We start from the raw sequence: 22,221 nt of genomic DNA, 5'->3' as shown, positions 1-22,221 counted from the left end.
TATACTTTTCACTGTGCAATGCTCCTAGAAGAAGACTTTTTCCTCTTCCTTGGATTCTTGATGTTCTCTTTATCCTCAAATTATCCTTTACTTTTCTCATAACAAAAACTGACATATATGGGAAGCTTGACATCTACACAGCAGTTTTTATACGTTGCCTCCATTAGAGCTTTATATTATAGATATGATTATCCCAATTTTAGAAATGAAGAAACTGAGTCTTAAACTGAGTCTTACAGATGTTGAACAACTTTGTCAAAGTCCATTGAAGTGCCCCCTGCAAGACTTGAAGATTCTAAGAGAGACCCCATTTTGTGTTCTCAAACAAAGGAAAGCCTTGAGCAATAACAACTCACAATTACAACCTGTAATTGCTTTCTTCCCAGTTACCCTATTATGTAGGGAGTGCAAATGTTACTTCCATGTTACAGAGGTGTTAAGTAACTTTTTGTATTTACATGACTAGTAGGTATGGGAGGGAAGTTTCAAAATGAGGTCTCTTACTTCCTAGTATAGCATATTTTTCCAATATGGCATGTTGCCTTTCAGTAAACCATGTCTCTCCATTAGTTTATTATTAAAATGAGTCACTCATGAAAAACATTAATGTATCAAATACTCCAATTCTCATATGTTGAATAGAAGATTTGTATAATCCCTTGAGAATATGCCAGAGGACAATGTAACAATCCAATCCAATAGAAGTGGATTCAGAACACAGCTGTTTTGGTCAGTGATCTTTCTGTATTCTGAAATTTCTCTCTGTCTTTTCTAAAGGGACAATCTTTCTATCCTGCTTCCTTGAAAGAATGAAACTCCAGCTGCTGACCAGCACATGGTACAGATGATAAATCCTGGTAAACTAATAGTATAGAAAACTAGATCTATACGATAACCTTTCATTTCCATCAGTACTCCAGAAAGCAAAGGTAAGTTTGCCAAAAGAAAAAGCTTATGTGCCTGTCAGTTGTTGCTACCTTCAAAAGCTACAACAGTTTGAGAAAAATAACTAGTAAGTGAAGTATTTTCCCTAATAAATAACTCCTCAGAGTTTATTAATAGAATTTTAGGTATTGATTTTATATGACGTTAATGTACGATGTTCAAGGTTGTGTGCAATGAATTCAATCAGTAGAAAATACAGGTCAAATTCTCTCATTAGAATTTTGTTGTATTTTCCATTGTATTTGCTGAATTGAACGCTGCTTTTAAGCTATACTTTGAGTGAGACTTAGAAATTTTTTTGCTATGTAGGGAATTTCTTAAAACATTATTTGTCGAAATATGATTTTATGTGCTGAAACAAATTCTGATAAAACTTCCCAGATTAAGAAAAAAAAATAAGTCCAATGGCTTTCACTGTTTCTATCATCAAATTGGATTGACTACAGGCTAATCCAATCAATTATACAGAATTAGTGCTTAAGAAAACAAACAAAAGTGGTTCAATTTAAAGTCAATTTTGTGATCATTAATGTGCAACTAACTTTTTTTATGAATTAACTTGAGTGTGATTTGATGATAGAGGAACATTGTCATATATGAATTGATAATACTTTTCCTATAAAGGCTTGCAAAAATGACTAATGGCCTGCTCATCCAAAGCAAAAATCAGTTTATGTCAAGGCAAGCGGAAAACTAAGCCTTTTCATTTTAATGCCAGTTTATCCAGATGAGGAGGCAAGCTAATATTTAAAAAAAATTATATGCTAATACTAAATGTTCCATACTTGTTTATCAGTCTCTGTGCTTTATCTCTGTGATTATGAGAAGTGAACTATGTGTGTGTGTGTGTGTGTGTGTGTGTGTGTGTTTGGGTGTACATACATGGTGAATAACATTAATCAGTCAGGCAATAAGAATTTATGAACAGCTGACTCTGTGTCAGGCACTGCGCTAAACACTAGGGATATGAAGAAAGGTAAAGATAATACTTACCTCAATGAGTTTACATTCTAATGATGTGAAACAGCATATAAATAATAATGTGTATTTAATATATATGTATGCATATACACACACATACATATACACATTGTGTGTATATATCTGTATATGTGTATGTATACATATATATGATGTATATGAAATTTCATATGCACAGGAAGTAATTTCAGAGGCATTTGGATGCTAGAAGTTTAGTGGCATTTATTAATTTTTTGCCTGATAATTTTCTCTGGCCCCGACTGTTTTGGTCAGGTTTAGTGAATTCAGAGAATTCATATAGACAAATTATCACCCTAAATTATTCTGACTATAGGGTTTATATAAACCAATTAAAAGACATGATCATACAAACCAAAAAGATGATTTGCTTTCTTAGTCTCAGCGCTAATGCCATCCTTAGGTTCCTGCTTTGGTCTAGACTAGAGAAATAATGCCCAATGGTTAAGCCCCAGGCACTCAGCTTGGTCAGCCAGTTTGGGTCTGGATGGTCTATGAATGTTAGGGGATTATGGAATTGTACAGAGATAGATGAAGGGAATGGGAACATGTTACAAATATACCAATCTTAGAATAAGCAGATTTGTTTTTCTAAATTAGGATTCCCTTCCCTCTTCTGAGAAGATACTACTTTTCATCTTTTTATTTTTAGCATAATCTATTTTAAGGGCACTCTATTCCAGTCAGCTCTCTTCCCACCCCTCTCATGTTCCCCGCTCCTGCTTGTTAGTCTTTTCCTCATCTTGTTTAACATATTAACTTTTTTCTTTCTTCCTTTTATCTCCTCTCCCTCTCCCAATACCAAGTTAAGTAATAGAGTAAAAACTCTCCCTCAACTACTTCCCCTTCAACTTGTCTTATTTGTCAGTTTTAAAATTTCATTTTCTGTACCTTTTTAAAAGATGATTTCTTTCATTTTCATTATTTATCTTCTCTTCTGATCCATTCTGGATGTCTTATTCTTAGATATGTGACATTTATACTTATTTATTCCTTTAATCTCCATATTTCTCATGGGATTAAAGCTTCTAAGGTCACTATTTTGAAATTTAGTACATCAAGTGTCCGGCTTTTCTTTCTCCACCAGCCCTATTTGACTCTGTTTTCACCCTTGAGAAAGAAATTTCTTGGGGAGAGGATTCTGGGAAGATGGCAGAGTAGGTCGGAAAATTCCAAGCTCTCAAGATATTCTTCTGCACCTTAAGTTGAACAAAGTATGGATGGAGATAAAGAAAAATAGAGGCACAGTCAGGATCTTCCTGGGCCAATTTGAGAAGATCTGAAGAAAAATTCCAGGATGAGGTTTGATCCTGAGAAAGAGTAACCACCTCCAGGCTAGGCTATGTTTTAATGACAAGTGGCAAGCCATTTAAACAAGTGGCAGTTCCTGGGCTTAGTTGGTTTGAGGGTGTGCCTCAGCCCCAGTCACAGGAACTTTTCCCTCTGGGATAGGGAGTTGGGCATTTGAGCCCAGGAAGATGGAGGGAACCTCTGCTGATAAGCAACACTAGACCTAGCTATGCTGTGAAGAGTGGTGGGGGCGAGAAGGTGAGTGCAGAAGCAGTGGGGCAGAAAGCATCTGGCTGTGGGCACTTACAGGAGTTTGGAGGTTTGGCTTTGGTTCCAAGCTAGAGGGGAGAAGTGAAGATGAAGGCAAAGAGGCACCATTTCCTATACCCCAGGGCTAGAGGTAATTATAAAAATTAAGCTATTACCACAAAAAATGCACAAGCAAAGGAGAAAGAATCCAACCATAGAAAACTATTATGGGAATAGGGATGACCAGGGTTCATTTTCAGAGGAAGATATTGAAGTAAAGAAACTGCAAAGAGTAATGTCAAATGGTCACCTGCCCAAAAAGAATTTATAGACCTTTAAAAAGACTTTAAAAGTCAAATGACAGAGATGGAGGAAAAACTAAAAAAAGATAAGAACAGTTCAAGAAAAACAAGAAGGTTCTGAAGGGAAAGTCAACTAATTAGAAAAAGAAAGCCAGAATCTGAAGGAAGAAAATGATACCTTGAAAATTAGAATTGGGCAAAGTGAAGCCAGTGCAATTATATGAGATCAAGAAATAAACCAAATATGAATAATGAAAAAATAGAAGAAAAAGTGAAACATCTTATAAGAAAAACTATTGGGAGAGTATATCAAGAAGAGAAAATATAAAAATAATCGACTGAAAGTTATGATCAGAAAAAGAATTTTGATACAATAATACAAGAAATAATTAAGTTGTCTTGAAGTGTTAGAACAAGGGGGAAAAGTAGAAATGGAAAAAAAAATCCATTGATCACCACTTAAAAGAGATCCTATGAAGAATGCTCATAGGAATATCACAGTCAAATTCCAAAACCCTCAGCTCAGGATTATAATATTAAAAGCATTAAGATGAAAACAATTTAAATATGATGGTGCCACAATTAGAATCACAGGAGACTTAGCAGCAGAGACATTAAGGGACCTCAGGTCTTGGAACACAATATATTGAAGAGAAAAAGAACTGGGGCAGTTCTGAGGCAGGAGGGATAGGAAACAAGAGATATGTACAAATATAAAAACAAAGATCAGGAGTAGAATGTGTTTGGGAAAGTATGTATCTATATATGTGTATATACATATACATGTATGTGTGTATGTATATACCTATAGCCATGAAGAAACATTTAAACTTTATTGTGGGCTTCTAGGAGAGGTTGGGGAAGGAGAAAAAAGTAACAAAGTAAAGAAATGCACAACAGAGAACAAAAGGAAACTAACAAGGAAGCAAAGAAAAGATGGACAATTGTTGATACACAACGTGTATCATTATTATTATCATTATTTGTCACACAGGCTTTCTTGAAATGAAAATTTATTGTAACATTTTGAATCATCTCATGTTCTGCTATGCACATGACATGCTTTGTTTTCTTTCTGACTTTCTATTTAAGTTTTAATGTTTAAATTTATGATATGTTTTTGTTTCTTTCCTCTATTATGTATTTCTGTTCTACTTTTTGAGTCTAAAGTAAAAAAAAAAAATAAAAAAAGAAATTTCTTAATGGTTTCTGTTACTATTTTGTAGGGTGGTTGTTTTTGACGCTATTTATTCCATAGATATCTTTCTCTTTTTATTTTTTTTCCTCTTTTTTTTTTCCTGGAGTAATTTATTTCATTTATCTGTGCCTTCCTGGGGTTCTGTATTTGTTTACCTTTCTTGAATTTTTGTTGTGCGGTGTTTGAAAAGTATACAATTTGTTCAGATCTGGTTTCCCTTGTAGGAATGCTTTAAAAGCCTGTTTTTATTAACTTCCATCTTTCTTTCATTAATTATTAAACAAAGGTTTTCAGGTTTGCTGGGTATGTCATCTTGGTTAGCTCCTTTGCTCTTTGGAAAACACTATGTATTCCTTTGTGTGGTTTCTGAATATTCTAATGTTATTCAAATTTCTTTTCCTTTTTATTTAAAGTCTTTCCCCTAGATACTTGTAGAGTCTGTCATTTGTCATTGGAATTATTAAATCTAACTACTGTGGGTCTTGGATTTTTCAGCAATTTTATTTTCTGAATTCATTTTGTGTATTATTTCAATTGGTAAGTTTCCCCCGCTGTGTTTAGGAGTTCAGGGCAATTTTCTTACATGATGATTTTGGGGTTTTTGACTTATGTTTTTCTGGGAAATCTATAATCCTTAAGATGTCTCTGTGGAGCCTGTGTTTGACAGCAGTATGCTTTGCTTATGTGGAGATTATATTTGTTTTTAACATCATAGCTTTTTATTTCTCTCTTCCAGATTATTCTTCACTCTGTGTAGTTACATGACCTTCTGTCCCCACTAATTATTGTTCTATGTCTCTTCTGCCCTTTGTGGCTAAACTCTTTGAAAAGGCCATATGCTTCATTTTCTCTCTTCTTACCCTCTTCTTAACCCCCTTATAATCTAGTTTCCAACTTCATCATTTCGCTGAAAGTGCTCTTTCCAAAGTTACCAATAATCTCTTAACTGTCAATTCTAATGGCCTTTTCTCAATCTTCATTCTCCTTAACCTTTCTGTAGCCTTTGACATTGCTGATAACTCTCATTTCCTTGATACTCTCTTTTCCTTAGGTTTGTGGACACCGCTCTCTCCTGGTTCTCCGATTCCCTACCTAACTACCTCTTCTTAGTCTCCTGGATCATCCTCTAAATCACACCCTCCAGCCGTCGGTATCTATAGAGTTCTGCCCTCAACCGTCTTCTCCTTTCTATATATGACTTCACTTGCTGGGAAAGACCATGACTGGCAGTAGGGAAAGGGGTGGCAATCACACTTTAATAAATACAGAGAATACAGAGACAAATGGAGATAGAGGTATGGAGGGAGACAACGTGACAATAGTGGATAGGATGGTGAAGTAAGGCAGGTAATGTGGTGAAGAGGACAAGGAGTGAGAGAGGCAGACTAACAGAGATGAGGCACTAAGCAGCATGGACCTGAGGGAGATGGAAGATTGCTCAGGGGGCAGGAGTTTGAGGTCTCATTTTATAGTTTTTTTGGGGGGGAAACAGGCCTGTCTGTGCCACGTTGGGGGTAGTTCATTAATATATCCAAATCATCTCAAAGTTATTAGTAAAACTTTAAAGTCAGCATCTCAAAGTTATTAGCACCTTTTTGATATTCGGCTGGTCTGGAACTATGAAGATCTGGATTTTGTCTGGGATTTATATATCATAGGACCAATGCTAGATTTGGGGCAGGAAAAAAACCTGGACCCCCTGTCTTTGGTCCTTGACACCCTCTTTGATCACAGATTTTTAGGTAGTTTTCCTTGAACTCCCTCTTACACCTCTAACAAAACCTAGGATTTCTTTTTTGAAGGCTTCCCGTCAGTGATGTTTTCTCTTAGCACTCTTCAAAGTCTATTTTTTTCATCTACACCTGGATTCTTTGAGTTTATAGCTCCCATCAGCCCAATTACCATCTGTACACAGATGAATACCTAGTTAGCTCTTCCTATGTCCTTTGTATCTCCTTGATCAGCTCATTAGTTAAAAAGAGACACTATTACAACATTGTGTGACATGCAAGTGGGATGGTGTTCAAGAACAGGGCAGTGATAGTCAGTCCTATTGTGCTTTGCCGTGGTCGGTCCACATCTGGTACGTAGTAAATACACGACAAATACTTTTCTCATTCATTTATGTTCAGATCTGAGCATCACAATCTTGAACGAATATTGGGAAGCTGAAGAATGTCTAGAGGAGGGTCACTAGGATGGTGAAAGGTCTCCAGGGACTAGAATAGTTGCCTTTAAGTGCTTGGGAGCCTGCCATGTAGAAGAAGGCTTATATTTACTCTACTTGGCCACAGAAGACAAAACTATCCGTTATATAAGAGTTCTAAAGATTATTAGACTATAATTATAAGGGTTAAGAGGGAAATTTAAGCTTGATGTCAGGAAAACTTTCTAATGATTAGGTGTTTAAAACTGGCATGGAATACTTCAGAGGAGAGTGGGTTTCCTTTCATCTGAGGTCTTCAAAAGAGGCTCAATAGCTTGGCATAACATAGAGGGGATTCTTGCTCAGGTATAGGGGGAAGAGATGGCGTCTGATGTTCATTTCAGCTCTAGGGTTCTGGGATGTGCCAACACTTAATTTATTAGATGCTAGAAGGCTGGAGGCATGTTAACCAAAACAAATGTATAACCAGGCATTTATAATGTCCAAACTGTGTATACAAGATCTTCCTTAGTCCTAATGAGTAAATTAGTTCACATGGAGGGTATATCCCTGATAAGAGGTCAATGGGTCAGTGGGTTAGACCTATGATGTAAATGCGTCTCCCTAATTCTGACTGAAGATTTCCATCAAGTCGATATATAGTGGGAATTCTTCCCTTCTGCTCCTTGAGGGAAATGACTATGAGCATATTCTTATAGTGGAGAGGGGCTTCTCATTTTCTGACTGGCTTTGAAAAGTACAGCGACATGAAATTCATCAATCAATCAGTGCTTAGGCACTCTGTCTTTGGCCCTAGATGGTGCACAATGTCTCTCATTCCATAGGCAACCATTATAGGAATGCTGCTTTTTCCTCTTAGACCCTGCTTGTCAACCAGCCTCCTTTGGACTGAAAATTTCCACCTTATTCCAGATTAGTCTTATTTCCTAAGGATGCAGCAAGTTGCCTTTAGTCAAGAGGTTTCTTTCCAAACTGTCTAACCCAGTGGCCAATGTCACTGCAATAGTATCAAAGATTCCTGACCTTTCATCACTTTGACCAGTAAATGGAGGGTGGATTGGAATGGGGAAAGGAAATTTAGTAGATTTTCTTGTATTATTTCAAATTGTTTTTTGGAACAGTTGCAGCAAAATACACAGCTTCTTTCATCTGTTATATTCCTCTTTGACTTTCTACTTATTCCTAATTGCATGTACTTCATATTGTCTTGTTCACGACTGTTTCTTCCTTATCTTCCTGAACCTAAGTCCATTTTCTCCTTATCTTATCTGGTATCTAGGTCATTGAGCCAAACAGTAGGATCTACTATTTCAGTCAAGTCAGGAACCAAATGCCCTGCTAGTCCACCCTCTAACTCCTTATTCCAGTCCTTTAAAAACATTTTTTCAAATCCTCTTCCTCCTCTTTGTCTTCTTCCTTCTTTAAAACTATTTCTTTTGAGGACTCCACCATCTTTCCAGTCACCAAGATATATCTGAGTTATAAATTTAATGAGTTACCCAATCAGTCTGAGGTTATTTGGAATTGACCTTCATCTACAGATATCTGAAGGGCACCTTTCATGGAGTGCTTATCTGCACTGTTTCTTTGTTGACAGAACACAAGATACCTGATACATAACAGGGTTGTCATACTCCAATGACCCCATGGGCTAAAGTGAGGGAGGAAGAAGGTATTTTGTTTCTTTTCCAACACATATATACATGCTCACACACATGTGTATATATACATACATATATACACAAACATATATGCATATACACAAATAAAATCTATATTATATATAATCATAGATATATGATAAATGTATATATATGTTCATATTTGTATATGTTATACTTAATGTCCAAAATTTTTTGGCACTGTTTTAAGTTTTAATAACCTAAAGCTGTACTGACTTTTGAATACATCACTGACATCATGGATTATGTTCTTAAATTTGCTGATAAATTTGTAGCTAACACAGTGGATGAGAGAATTTAGATTAAAAGAGATATTGGCAGGATAGAACCAAATGAGATGAAATTTAATATGAACAAATGTAAAGTCTTATGCCTGGTTTTAAGAGACTATACAAATAGAGGATGCCTAGGGATGTCTACTGAAAATTAATGTGAAAAAGTTTAGATGCTTTAGTGAAGTACACACTGAAAATCAGAAAACAGTATAAAATGATATCTAAAAAATTAGTGAAATCTGAGGCTGTGTTAGTAAATGCAGGGTGTTCTGAATGAAGAACTTTACAGTCATCCTATACTCATCCCTAGACAGATCATGTCTGAGATATTGTGTTCATTTCTGTGTGATATAGTTCAGAAACGAAATTAACTAGTAGAGCTTATCCCAAGTAGTATGCTAAGGTTGGAAATGAAGTCACATGGTGGCCAGTTGAAGAAACTACTGATGTTTATATTATTATTGTTACTACTACTAATTAGGGTTTATGTAGTACTTAAGGTTTACAAAGTACCTCACAGATATGATCTCACCCTCATAACAACATTAGTAGGTAGGTGCTATTGTTATCCTTATTTTATAGATTAGGAAATCAAGGCAGATAGAGGTTGAGTGACTTGTCCAAGGTCACACAGCTAGTAAATATTTGAGGTTGGATTTGAACTCGGATCTTTTTGATTTCGGGCCCAGCACTTTATCCACTGCACCACCCCAAGTTAAAGACTGCTAGAAATAGTACCCAGATTGCCCACATTTCAAACTAGTTGTTCACATCTCAAAGAAGTCTCCAGTAGTGAAAAAGAACAAGGAGGCCTATTTCCTTGTGAATGCAAGAGAATGAAAATTTTTAATTTTGATATCCCTAATGATACCTTGCAAACAAAGTGAATAGTCAATAAAATTCTTAAAAGGATTAACTGAATGTATTAGTGTGGCACATTTACCATAGGTTTCATCATCTAAGGGTCTAAAAAACACAGTTGGAAACATGGGCTGCTATACAGTTCTTGACAGGCTCAAGTAGGGAATGGGCAACTGCATACATGATAATGAAAAAATATTTCTCAATGGCCTGTTGTTAATGTCTGAACTTATGACATTGCTATGGATTCCTTTACATTAATGGATAATGGTTTATGAGAGATGTCAAAGATTTGCACGTTAAACCTTTATCAGTCCTAGCAAATCATTGCTAAGTTTACAAGTGGGAACTTGTTTACAAGATAGATTATAACAACAAAATAAGGGAAAAGCAGATTCTGGTAGAAGGCTGGACACTCTGACCTGGACTCTAACTATGTGCTTCAAGATACAGTACAACAAACGCTGGGTTTAAGATCAAATACAGAATAGTACTGAAGATAAATTTTATCTACCTTCACAATTTTTCTACCATACCTGGATATAACACCAAGAATTCTTAGACCTTTCTTTGTAATCTAAAATATGAATTGGTTTCAGTTACTATATAGTACCTTGATTTGCAGTTCATTATCTCTGGTTCTTCCAACTCTCTCCTTCATACACCCAACACCACAGAAGGCATGAAGATCATTTATATCCTCTACCAGTTAAATAGGGACAAAGAATTGTCTTATTTCCATTTCCAAACTAATACACCACTTCTCACATATGTGCATATCTTATCCTAGGCTGTTAAAGTTGTCTGAGAGATAATATTTTAACCTTGAAGGGACAATACCTTTCAACTGATAATATTGAATGTATAGGACCATTCTGCCTGGAATTGTCTAATGGTACTGGTCAACAAGAGGAATGGTCAAGAGGTGATAATGAGCAATCATTTTACCATTTCAAGGTCATCAGTTGGTATCTTAGGCTGATTTTTAACAACTTTGAAATAGGGCAACATAATCAAATCTTAGGAAAGACTGCTATCAACAAGGAAACTCATAGCCTTATCCTAATAAAGAGAATTTGAAGGAAATTCTTCTCCCTCTACCTGATTGTTTTGCCTCTGTCCACTATTCAAAAGTTCTTCTTCTCAACATGAAGTATGAAATATACTGGAGGGGATACTGAGATTGCCTCTGGGACAAGCAGAATGGAAAGTATACAGAGAAATTTATGGTATATTAGGACTTGGAACTTATACTGGAACTCTTACTATGGAATGTGGCTAAAGCTCAGGTGACATGTTTCCAGACTTTTGGACAATCTAGATTGAGACATACTAATGGGAAAACATTTAAAAAGGAAAATGGTTGCCTTTGTTTGACCTAAGATGGTTTTAGAAAACCTTTGCTAAAATTATTGTCTGTTTTCTCTGTTTATCTATAAATTTGTTTGGTTTTGTCATTTTCCATATTTTCCAGATGCTATTTGGGCCGCCATCAACTGATGCCATTACAAATGAGAAGAGTTATTTTTTTCAAATGTGTTTTTAAAAGAAATTAAAACAATCACCGTTCCTGTTCTTAGAGGGGGAGGAGTATTTTTGGCAGTATTCAATGAATCTGGTTGAGCTTAGATCAAATTTCAGGCAGTCAGACTCACGCAATGACCTACCTAATTAAGACGAACAGATATTGTCAGTCAGCCTGTTTAATTAGTTTCCCATCTGGCAAAATCCTGTTTTTAAGCAGTATCTGCTTTTACTTTGCTTGGGAAATGGCTAAAATCAGTCATATCAAGGGTAACTGGGTAAAAGAAAACCTTACCTTCCAAAGCAAAAATCGGGTACTGTTATTCACCCTTAAGTCTAAGCTGTATGAGAATGTTTGTTGAATGAATGTTTATTCAATGAGCAAATCTCACCTTAAATGTCTTCAGAGTGTAATGTCTTTTTTTCCCCTTATGATTCACCGAGTTGAAAAAATATGTGTCGATGCAAAGACAGAAGATGAGAATTAGCTAGGTCTGAAATACTCATCTTAGCCCCAGTATTTTGATTTATTCAGAACACTCTTCTATTTCTGATAGCGTCAACAAAGGACATTTGTGAAAGAGCAAAGAAGCTGTCTTTTTTTTAAAAATTAATTTATTTAACTTTTAACATTCATTTTCACAAAATTTTGGGTTCCAAATTTTCTCCCCATTTGTCCCTTCCCCCCACCCCAAAACACCAAGCATTCTGATTGCCCCTATCACCAATCTTTCCTCTCTTCTAACATCCCTCCCTTCCCTTGTCCCCATCTTCTCTTTTGTCCTGTAGGGCCAGATAACTTTCTATACCCCATTACCTGTATTTCTTATTTCCTAGTAGCAAGAATAGTACTCGACAGTTGTTCCTATAACTTTGAGTCCAACTTCTCTTCATCCCTCCCTCCCCACCCATTCTCTTTGGGAAGGCAAGCAATTCAATATAGGCCATATCTGTGTAGTTTTGCAAATGACTTCCATAATAGTCATGTTGTGTAAGACTAACTATATTTCCCTCCATCTTATCCTGCCCCCCCATTGCTTCTATTCTCTCTTTTGATCCTGTCCCTCTCCAAGAGTGTTGACTTCAGATTGCTCGCTCTTCCCATTGCCCTCCCTTCCATCATCCTCCCCACCCTGCTTATCCCCTTTTCCCCCACTTTCCTGTATTGTAAGATAGGTTTTCATACCAAAATGAGTATGTATTTTATTCCTTCCTTGAGTCAAGTGTGATGAGAGTAAGCTTCATGTTTTTCTCTCACCTCCCCTCTTTTTCCCTCCACTAAAAAGTCTTTTGCCTGACTCTTTTATGAGAGATAATTCCATTTCTCCCTTTCTCCTCCCAATATATTTCTCTCTCTTAATTTCTGCTTAATTTCATTTTTTTAAGATATGATCTCATCCTATTCCATTCAATCTGTGCTCTCTGTCTCTGTGTGTGCGTGTGCGTGTGTGTGTGTGTGTGTGTATGTAATCCCACCAACTACCCAGATACTGAAAAGTTTCAAGAGTTACAAATATTTTCTTTCCATGTAGGAATGCAAACAGTTCAATTTTAGTAAAGTCCCTTATGACTTCTCTTTACTGTTTACCTTTCCATGCTTCTCTTCATTCTTGTGTTTGAAAGTCAAATTTTCTTTTCAGCTCTGGTCTTTTCACCAAGAATGCTTGAAAGTCCTTGATTTCATTGAAAGACCATTTTTTCCACTGAAGTAGTATACTCAGTTTTGCTGGGTAGGTGATTCTTGGTTTTAGTCCTAGTTCCTTTGACTTTAGCAATATCATATTCCACAATTTCGTGAAAGATGATGTCTAGGCTCTTTTTTTGATGATGGCTTTCAGGTAGTCCCATAATTTTTAAATTGTCTCTCCTGGATCTATTTTCCAGGTCAGTTGTTTTTCCAATGAGATATTTCACATTCTCTTCCATTTTTTCATTCTTTTGGTTTTGTTTTGTGATTTCTTGGTTTCTCATAAAGTCATTAGCTTCCATCTGTTCCATTCTAATTTTGAAAGAACTATTTTGTTCAGTGAGCTTTTGAACCTCCTTTTCCATTTGGCTAATTCTGCTTTTGAAAGCCTTCTTCTCCTCATTGGCTTTTTGAACCTCTTTTGCCAATTGAGTTAGCCTATTTTTCAAGGTGTTATTTTCTTCAGCATTTTTTGGGGTCTCCTTTAGCAAAGTGTTGACCTGCTTTTTATGCTTTTCTTGCCTCTCTCTCATTTCTCTTCCCAGTTTTTCCTCCACCTCTCTAACTTGATTTTCAAAATCCTTTTTGAGCTCTTCCATGGCCTGAGCCCATGGAATATTTATTCTGGATGTTTGGGATACAGAAGCCTTGACTTCTGTGTCTTTCCCTGATGGTAAGCATTGTTCTTCCTCATAAGAAAAGAAGGGAGGAGATACCTGTTCACCAAGAAAGTAGCCTTCTATGGTCTTATTTTTTTTCCCTTTTCTGGGCATTTTCCCAGTCAGTGACTTGACTTCTGAATGTCCTCTCCACACCCTCCTTGCCTCCAGATCCGCCCAGCCAGTGCTTGGGGTCTGAGATTCAAATGTTGCTTCCCAGCCTCAGGGCTTTGGGCAGGGTCAGGGTTGCTATTCAGTGTGAGATTAAGTTCAGGTGCTCAGGTGGGGGCAGGGCTGCCACATGGGGCTCATTTCCCTCAGGGGGTTTATGATGAGACTTTCAACAATGGATCCGAGTTCCTGCCTGCTTTGGGAGCCCCTATCTGCTGCCACCTCTGCTGCTACCTCCTGAGGGAGCCTGAGTTATGGGGACACCCCACTCCACTCTCAACGAGCTGAAAATACCCTCTCACTGACCTTTGGCACCTGTGGGTGGAAGGACCTGTGCTGCTGCTGGAGATTCTGTCCCTGAAGCCTGCTGATATCTGGTCCTCTCAGTGCTGAGCAGCCAAGGCAGGGCTGGGTTCTGCTCTGGGTCCGGTGCATGACGGATCTTTCGCATTGGTTTTTCAGGGCTCTCTGGAACAGAAATCTCCTCTGCTCCATTGTTCTGTGGCTTCTATTGCTCCAGAATTTGTTGGGAGTTCTTCTTTACAGATATTTTATGGGCTGTGGGTTTTGGAGCTAGCATATGTGTGTCTTTCTACTCTGCCATCTTGGCTCCTCCCCCAGAAGCTGTCTTTCAATAACTACCTCACCATGATCATGTCCTTCAACACCTGGTAGTGCCATACCTGGCACATAGTAGGTATTTAATAAGTGTTCATAGATGTATTGATATCTAAGATTCATAATGTCACATATGATTATAGCATTAAATCTTCTAACAAAATCAGATGCAATTAGATGACCCAGTAGATAGAGCTCTGAGTCTGGAATCAGGAAGGCATTCCTTTGATACTAAGGTATTTAAGCCTTGATGTTGACAAGAAGAATAATTAAATATATTAAAAATGTCAGCAAGGTACAGTAGAAAGAACATTGGGTTTCCCACCTCTGACACCTATTTGTTATGTGACCTTGCTTAAGTCACCTAAATTATGAAATCACAGGTCGTGTAAAAAACAAACAAGTTCCAATAATACCTGTAGTACCATTGATGACACTACAGTGCCATGAACCTGTTAAAGATCAGTGTTCTAAAGGTCTTTTGGGCAATGGATAATAGGACACTTGGCAGACTGAGCATCATTCAATAATTAGGCAAATTTGCATGTGTAAGATTTAAGAAGACAAGCAAGCATGTGGATTTAAGAGGAAAATTTTGGCTCTGTACAAACATGTAAGTCCATCAAAATGACTTTTATAAGTGGAATACATGATTTTCAACAATATCTCTGAAGATATGAGACACAGAAGTATTCCTGAAAAGAAGGTAGAAATACATTTCAATCAATATCTGTCCTAGGTCTAGGGGGACTCCCTAAACAAATATTAGAGAAGACTGAAAGACAGAAAGCATATTTCTGTGTCCCAGAGAAAGAAGAAATACCCAGAGGAGAAAGCCTGTTACTCTAGACAAAAGGAAAGAGAAAGAAAGAGAGCTTATCCTTAAGCCCTTGCCACTACTTCTAATCAAGTTATGTGTTATTCCTTCTTAGAATCATAGGGACAAACTGTGACATACTTATAAGTGGAAGGTATCTCAGAGGTCCCTCTAGACTAGGGCTGCACTGGAGTCACCTCCAATAGTCTCATGAGAGCTGATCATTAAATTTTAAATGTGAGCATTGATACCTTGAGAATTGGTAAATGCTGCAAATCAGTGTTTGAATGATTGTTTTACTGATTATCTAGACCTCAGAAAATGATGGGGAAATGCAAATAATCCAGATGAAACTTAAACATGTGATGGGTACATTCCACCCCTCCACCCTCAGAGAGCTGGTTGTTAAACATTTACCAGCACATTTCTAATTCTAGACCAACCCCTCATTGTATAGAGGAGGAAACCCAGGCCAAGAGATGTTAAGTGACTTACATTTAACCTCACATAGGGAATAAGTGGAAAAACTAGGATCGGAACCACATGGTCCATCTCTAAATCCACATTAGAATATATATATATATATATATATATATATATATATATATATATATATATATATATATATATATATATATATATATATATATATATATATATATTAACAAAAGCTTTGTTTTTCTTTCTTTTTTAATTGAGGTGAGATGGGGTAATGGGGAGACAGGAGGGAAAAAGGCGGATTTGGGTTAACTGAATAAAAGATAAAATTTAATTCCTTTCCCCCCCTCCAAAAAAAGCCATATTTCTTTTCACAGTACCATACTTCCTGTCTTGCTTCTGTCCTGTGGAGGATTTGAGGCAAAAGAATACCATCTGCATCCCACACTGTCTGTCATTGACATAGAAGCAAGAGAAGGAATTCCCTTAAAAGAAAAGAAAGCTTTAAATAAAGGCTGACCTGCTTTGTTAACAGTAGAAAGTCACCTCTTCAATCCAGTTGCTTGACTCATTTGGGCCATTTTCCTGAGATCTCTTGTTCTAGGCAGAGTCTATTCCAAACATCTAAAAGGTAACTTATCAACTGTAATTACAATTTTGCCAAGGCTGGTTAAGCAGGCTGACTCCTTACAGTGCCTACCTTGCAGGTAATGTATGTAAAGTGCTTTGGAACCTTCAAGAGACATATAAACGCCAGTTTTTATTATTGTCATCCTTGGTGCCTGCTGGGACTGACAGGTAGAATTCAAACTGTGACATGCTGTGTGGGCTCCAGGCAACCTGTATTTCAGACCAAAGAGAATCCTGGAATCTTGCCCAAGGTATGGGGTTCCATGTGCTTGACAACACCAGCTGCTCCTAGTTTTCTTTCTTGTGTAGGTTGAAGTCAATAACTAAAGAAACTAAAATGAAGAGGAAGCAAACGATAGTGATGGATCAAAAGAGGGCCACAATGAGTGTTCTTGTGCTGTTAGTTTCAATTCTGTGTTGTGATTTGGGGTAGGAGTCAGGAAAACGTGATAGCTTCTGGCTTGGTTGCTATTTAGATATTGCCAAGAGCATAGGGGGCTGTCTCGTATTGGCCCATAGTAGGGTCAACTTGATATAAAGGAATGAATGAAGACCATTTATTAAGCCCTTACTATGTATCAAGCATTGTGCTAAATGCTAGAGCTACAAATATGAAATTAAGGCAGCACCTGCCCCCAGAAAGCTTACCTCTTAATAGAGGAGACAGCTTCTGTTAGGGATTGCTAGCCAGGGGAGAAAGCTATGTTCTCTATAGAACAATAAGGTGGTTTATTTAATATGCCCTTTACAGAGGCAATGGCAGTGCTGATTTAATTACAGTTCTCAGAACAAGAGTTATAAAGTGTATGTATGTTCCATGGAACTTTTAATCTATTAGCTTTTCAAAACTTTTGTGCTATTTATTTTTTTATGAGAACAACTTGTAATGGATATTTGAGGTTGTTACTCCCGTGAAAAACCCAATGGAACCTTGGTAGATTTTCAAAAGAAACTTGTCTTTTTCTAGAAACGTATACAATTGTGGATTCCTTGTGGTATAGTAGATAAATGGCCCATTTTAGAATTAGGAAAACCAGGATTCAAATTCTGCAACTGATACACTAGCTGAAGGACCATGGACAAGTCATTTACCTAACCATTACCTCAGGCAACTCTTTAAATTGTGTCACGTAGGAGCTGTCAGACTGGGCATTCTCCAAACAGAAGAAATCCCACATTTACACCCTCTTACTCTTCAGACTTATATTTCTGCAGTTCTTTAAAATTTCTTTGATGTATTTTCCTTGAAAAGCAACAACAACGACCATGTAAAATAGAAAATGTGAGTATTAATATGGTCTTGATTTTTCAAGTGAGGAAAGAATCTTAGGGTGATGAAACAGCCAGCTGGGTTCTACAATGTTGCTTCTCATCTGGCATCTGGAATGTCTGCTGAGATTCATTGATTTTGAAAGTTGTGTCTTACAATTTGGTTTAACATCTAGACATTGCCAAAAATAATTTTAGTATTAATTAGTGATTGATTGATTATGGAAACCAAACCCCTAGTAAGACATTCAAATAGCTCATAGCTCAATTTTGAGTGGCCAGAGAAAATTCAAGGAATATATTTTTCTTTTCCTTATTAGTATAAAAATCAACATGTATTTAAGTGTACAAATACTTATTAGTGTGTAAATAACTATGCTAGCTTCCCCCCCTTTCTTTCTCTGGATTTATGATTAAATTGGCATGGGAAACTCATGGTGAGAAACCTCCCTCTGGAGATCTTCAGCTGGTTTGTGACTTCTAGTCCTTGAACATTTCCTGGAGGCACTGTTAGGTTATGTGGCTTGCCATGGGTCGCACAATGAGTAAGTATCAGAGGTGGGATTTGAACTCAGGTTTTTCTGACTCAGGTCTATTCTTTATCTGCTATTTCATGCTACCTCTATGCTAGGCACTTTAGGGCAGTGATATCAAACTCAAGTAGAAACAGGGACCATTAAACCATACATGAGGATCCCTTGAGTCATATCTTGACATAGTTTTAAAATGTAATACTATCTGTGTTTTATTGTATTTTTATTGATTTCATTAAATTTAATCTGGTTCAAGCTATACTGAGGAGAGTTGCAGGCCTTATGCAATCCCCTGACCCACTATTGAGTCTGGTTTAGGATAGACAGGTACAAATAAAGCAGAGTGGCTATCCTGTGCTAGCACCAAGGTTCTTAAAATATTACTCTATGAGAAGTAGCAGAGAGTCTGTTGTAAGTGAGGAAGCCAGCAGCAGCTCTCAGTAACACTCAGTAACCCTTTTACCTTGCAGCCCCTGACTGAAAGAAAATGTCATAAGGTTCACTTTGGAGGCTGCTGTGCTAATATTGACAAAACAGCAGCCCTGGCTTCAGAATACTTTTTACCTGAAAGGAAGGGAATTTGTAGGCTATATTCCCTTCAACTTAATTACTCTGACCACAATCCCCTTTGCTCAACAGGAAAGTGAAAGGATGCTAAGAGCGATTGTTTTTAACCTTTTCAAACCACATAGGAACTGGGAAATGAGGCATTTCTTTCAATATTTACTTTAGAACAAGTCAGGTCTGTCCTGAAAAATATATCTTATTCAAGTGGCCAGAAGAAAGCTCTGCTCACAGGGGGCCTAAATGAGCATTTGCTCGTTGATCCCTGTCAGGGATGCAATAATACTGCTGGATTTCATTGATCCATGGGTTTAGAGCTGGACAGTTCCTCAGAGGTCATCTAAGGTACAGCTGATGTTCACTGATTTTCTAAAATTTCTAAACATAGCTAAAAGTAAGACAGGACCAGAGGAGAAAATGTAAACTCTAATAATGTCCTTGTCCATATTCTATTAGAATGTAAGTGTGTGTAGGTCAGGGACTGTTTGTGTGTGTTGTATCCCCAGTGCTTGGCACATAGCAAGTACTTAATAAATGCTTTTTCATTCACTCATTTGTTCACTAAGCTGAAAAGGGTTTTTAACAGGTTGTTGAAGCTACTTTACCATCTTGGAAAAGGCTAGAGAGTGTTTGAAGGGTGGACCTGAATGTGGCAGTATCTCTATCCCTTTTGCTGATGCCTCCATACTTTTGATGTGAGTGAATCGTGATAAATATAATTCCCGTAAGATCATTCAATAAAGATTTTCTAAGTGCTTACTATGTGAAAGCCATCATGCTAAGTGTTGGGGATACAAAACGCAGTGAAAGACAGTCTTAGTCCTCAAGGGACTTTCAATTTAATGGATTATCAGTAATGATGGCAACTAATTGTTGCTTGATTCACCCTGGCCAAGTTCATCTGTGACAACTCTACGTTATGGAAGTGGTCATGAATATAGCACATGGTAGGACTGCTTTGGGCCAGCTACGTGGTGCAGTGGATAGAGCCCTCGGTCAGTCAGGAAGATCTGAGTTCAAATCTGGCCACAGGCACTTGCTAGCTACATAACCCTGAGCAAGTCACTTAACTCTGTTTGCCTCAGTTTCCTCATCTAGAAAATGAGCTAGAGAAAGAAATGGCAAACCACTCCAGTGTCTTTGTCAGGAACATCCCAAAATGGGGTCATAAGGAGTTGGACATGACTGAAAATGCTTAAATAACCACCACAACAACCACAGAAACAACCACAATAACCACAACCCCAATACCACTCAACCCTCTGATCTTCTACCCAGGGCAGGAGCTCTTCATCCTAGTAAATTCTAATGGTAAACCTTAGTCATAAGAAATGGATTGATTTGAAGACCTTACACCAGAAGGAGGCACCTGTGCTCTGACTTGTGGTGGATCCCCAACCTCAAACACCAGGTACTTGGAATAGGAACCCATAGAGTTCAATTTATAGAAGCATTGCTATAAAAAAAAGAACCTCAGAAGAAATCCTTCCCATTCTCCAATTAGTGGTATACATAGTGACAGCCTCATTGTCAGCAGATTTCCACAGCCCAAGGTAACCATCCAAACCAATTAGCAGGCACACACTGGATCAGCTAAGTGGAATGCAGTAAACACTGAAAAGCACAAGACTTCAAGCTCTGCCAGTTGTGAAACAAAAGATTAAATGAGCTCTGCAGCCCCATGTGGAGTGACGGATTTCTCCTTATGAAGGGAGCTTACAGCTCCATAAGCTGCTAGTTGTGTTTGATGTAGCCTTGAATTAAACTTCTACTCAACAGTACCCACAGAATTTAATTTGATACACACACTTGAGGTTATCTGTGTTTCACTTATTTAGACTCCAAATGACTTTTCAGGTGTGTGAAACTGAATGTCTGCAGAGGGCTGTGGGCAGCCACAGTAGGAAAAGCTGAATTCTGGGCCCATGCCATTCTGTCCCTCTCCTTTGATTCTATTGGGTTGAGAGCCAGAAGAAGTCACGGATTCTAATTCTACCGCTACCACAAAGAGTTGTATGACATGGGACAAACGGCTCTAATTTCTCAGGGTCCTCTGTTTCTTCATCTGTAAATTGAGTGTGTTGGAAATAATAATTTAATATTAACAATAATAATGGACATTTCTGGAGGTCTTTAAGGTTTTACAAAGGACTTAAAATACATGATCTCATTTGATCCACGCAATTACCTTATGAGGTTGGTGCTATTATTGTGCACATTTTACAGATGGGGAAACTGAGGCTTCAAAAAGTTAAATGACTTGTCCAATGCCGCAGAACTGGTAAATATCAGAGGCAGGATTTGCATTGAGTTTTTTTTTTCTGACTCCAAGCCCAACCATCTCTTCATTTTCCCTTTTATCACAATGCCTCAGATGATTCCTTAGGTCTCATCTGGCTCTAATACGGCAGCTCTTGGTCTTCCTTGTTTTCACACTCATATATATGGTACTTTGTAGTGTAGTGGACAGAGGTTTGACCTTGACTCAGAAACACCTTAATTTAAGTTCTACCTTCGACTGACATTAATTGTATGATATCATTTAACCTTTCTGGGTGCCAGGCAACATTTTAAAAGTCTAAGCTACAGAACGACAACTGACTCTGTGAAAAAAGAAATATTTAATACAGTTTAATCTGTATTGTTCATATTTTTCTCATTAATGTTCTAGAAAATAAAGTGCTAAATCAAGCCTTGATTTGTAGTGTTAACCGATTTTGGAGGTGAAAATGCTCATGCTGAAAATTTTACAATTGGCTCTTTCCAGCCAGATGGAGCTGACTCCAGCATGCCCCTACATACGGATTAAATCACAAGTCTGTGCAAAAACAAAACAAAACTTTTTTGTGATATCCATTCTTAACATTCCCAGACAGGTAAGACTTAGACAGAATGAAGCATGACCTGAATAGATAAGCCAGACAGGAGAATATAGAAGAAGATAGGGCTTGCATTTAAGATATTAACGATATGTATATGAGCTGATTTGTTTTGTAAGGCTCTTAGTTGAAAAACCAGGGAATTCAGGTCTGGGGAACAGTGATTGATTGAATGGCTTCATTCATTAGTCCTGTACTCTCTTGGTACCTACTGAATACATATATTGAACATGAATCTAATTCTCTTTTTCAGTAAGGCTTGAGCACTGATTTCATTCAGGGATTCTTAGCCATTTCTTTTACATTTATTTTTTTAACTTTTGTTATAACTATATGTTAAATTACTCATATTTTAAAACAAGAAACAAAGTCTTCTTCCTATAATGATGTCAAGCTCGTCTCTGAAATTTGTGTCAATGAATTTAACAATTTTATTAATTTCTTTTGGTTAAAGTAAGCAATGG

This window comes from Notamacropus eugenii, chromosome 1, assembly GCF_028372415.1.
Source record: "Notamacropus eugenii isolate mMacEug1 chromosome 1, mMacEug1.pri_v2, whole genome shotgun sequence".
In the NCBI taxonomy this organism is placed as follows: Eukaryota; Metazoa; Chordata; class Mammalia; order Diprotodontia; family Macropodidae; genus Notamacropus; species Notamacropus eugenii.
This window is presented reverse-complemented; position numbering follows the sequence as displayed.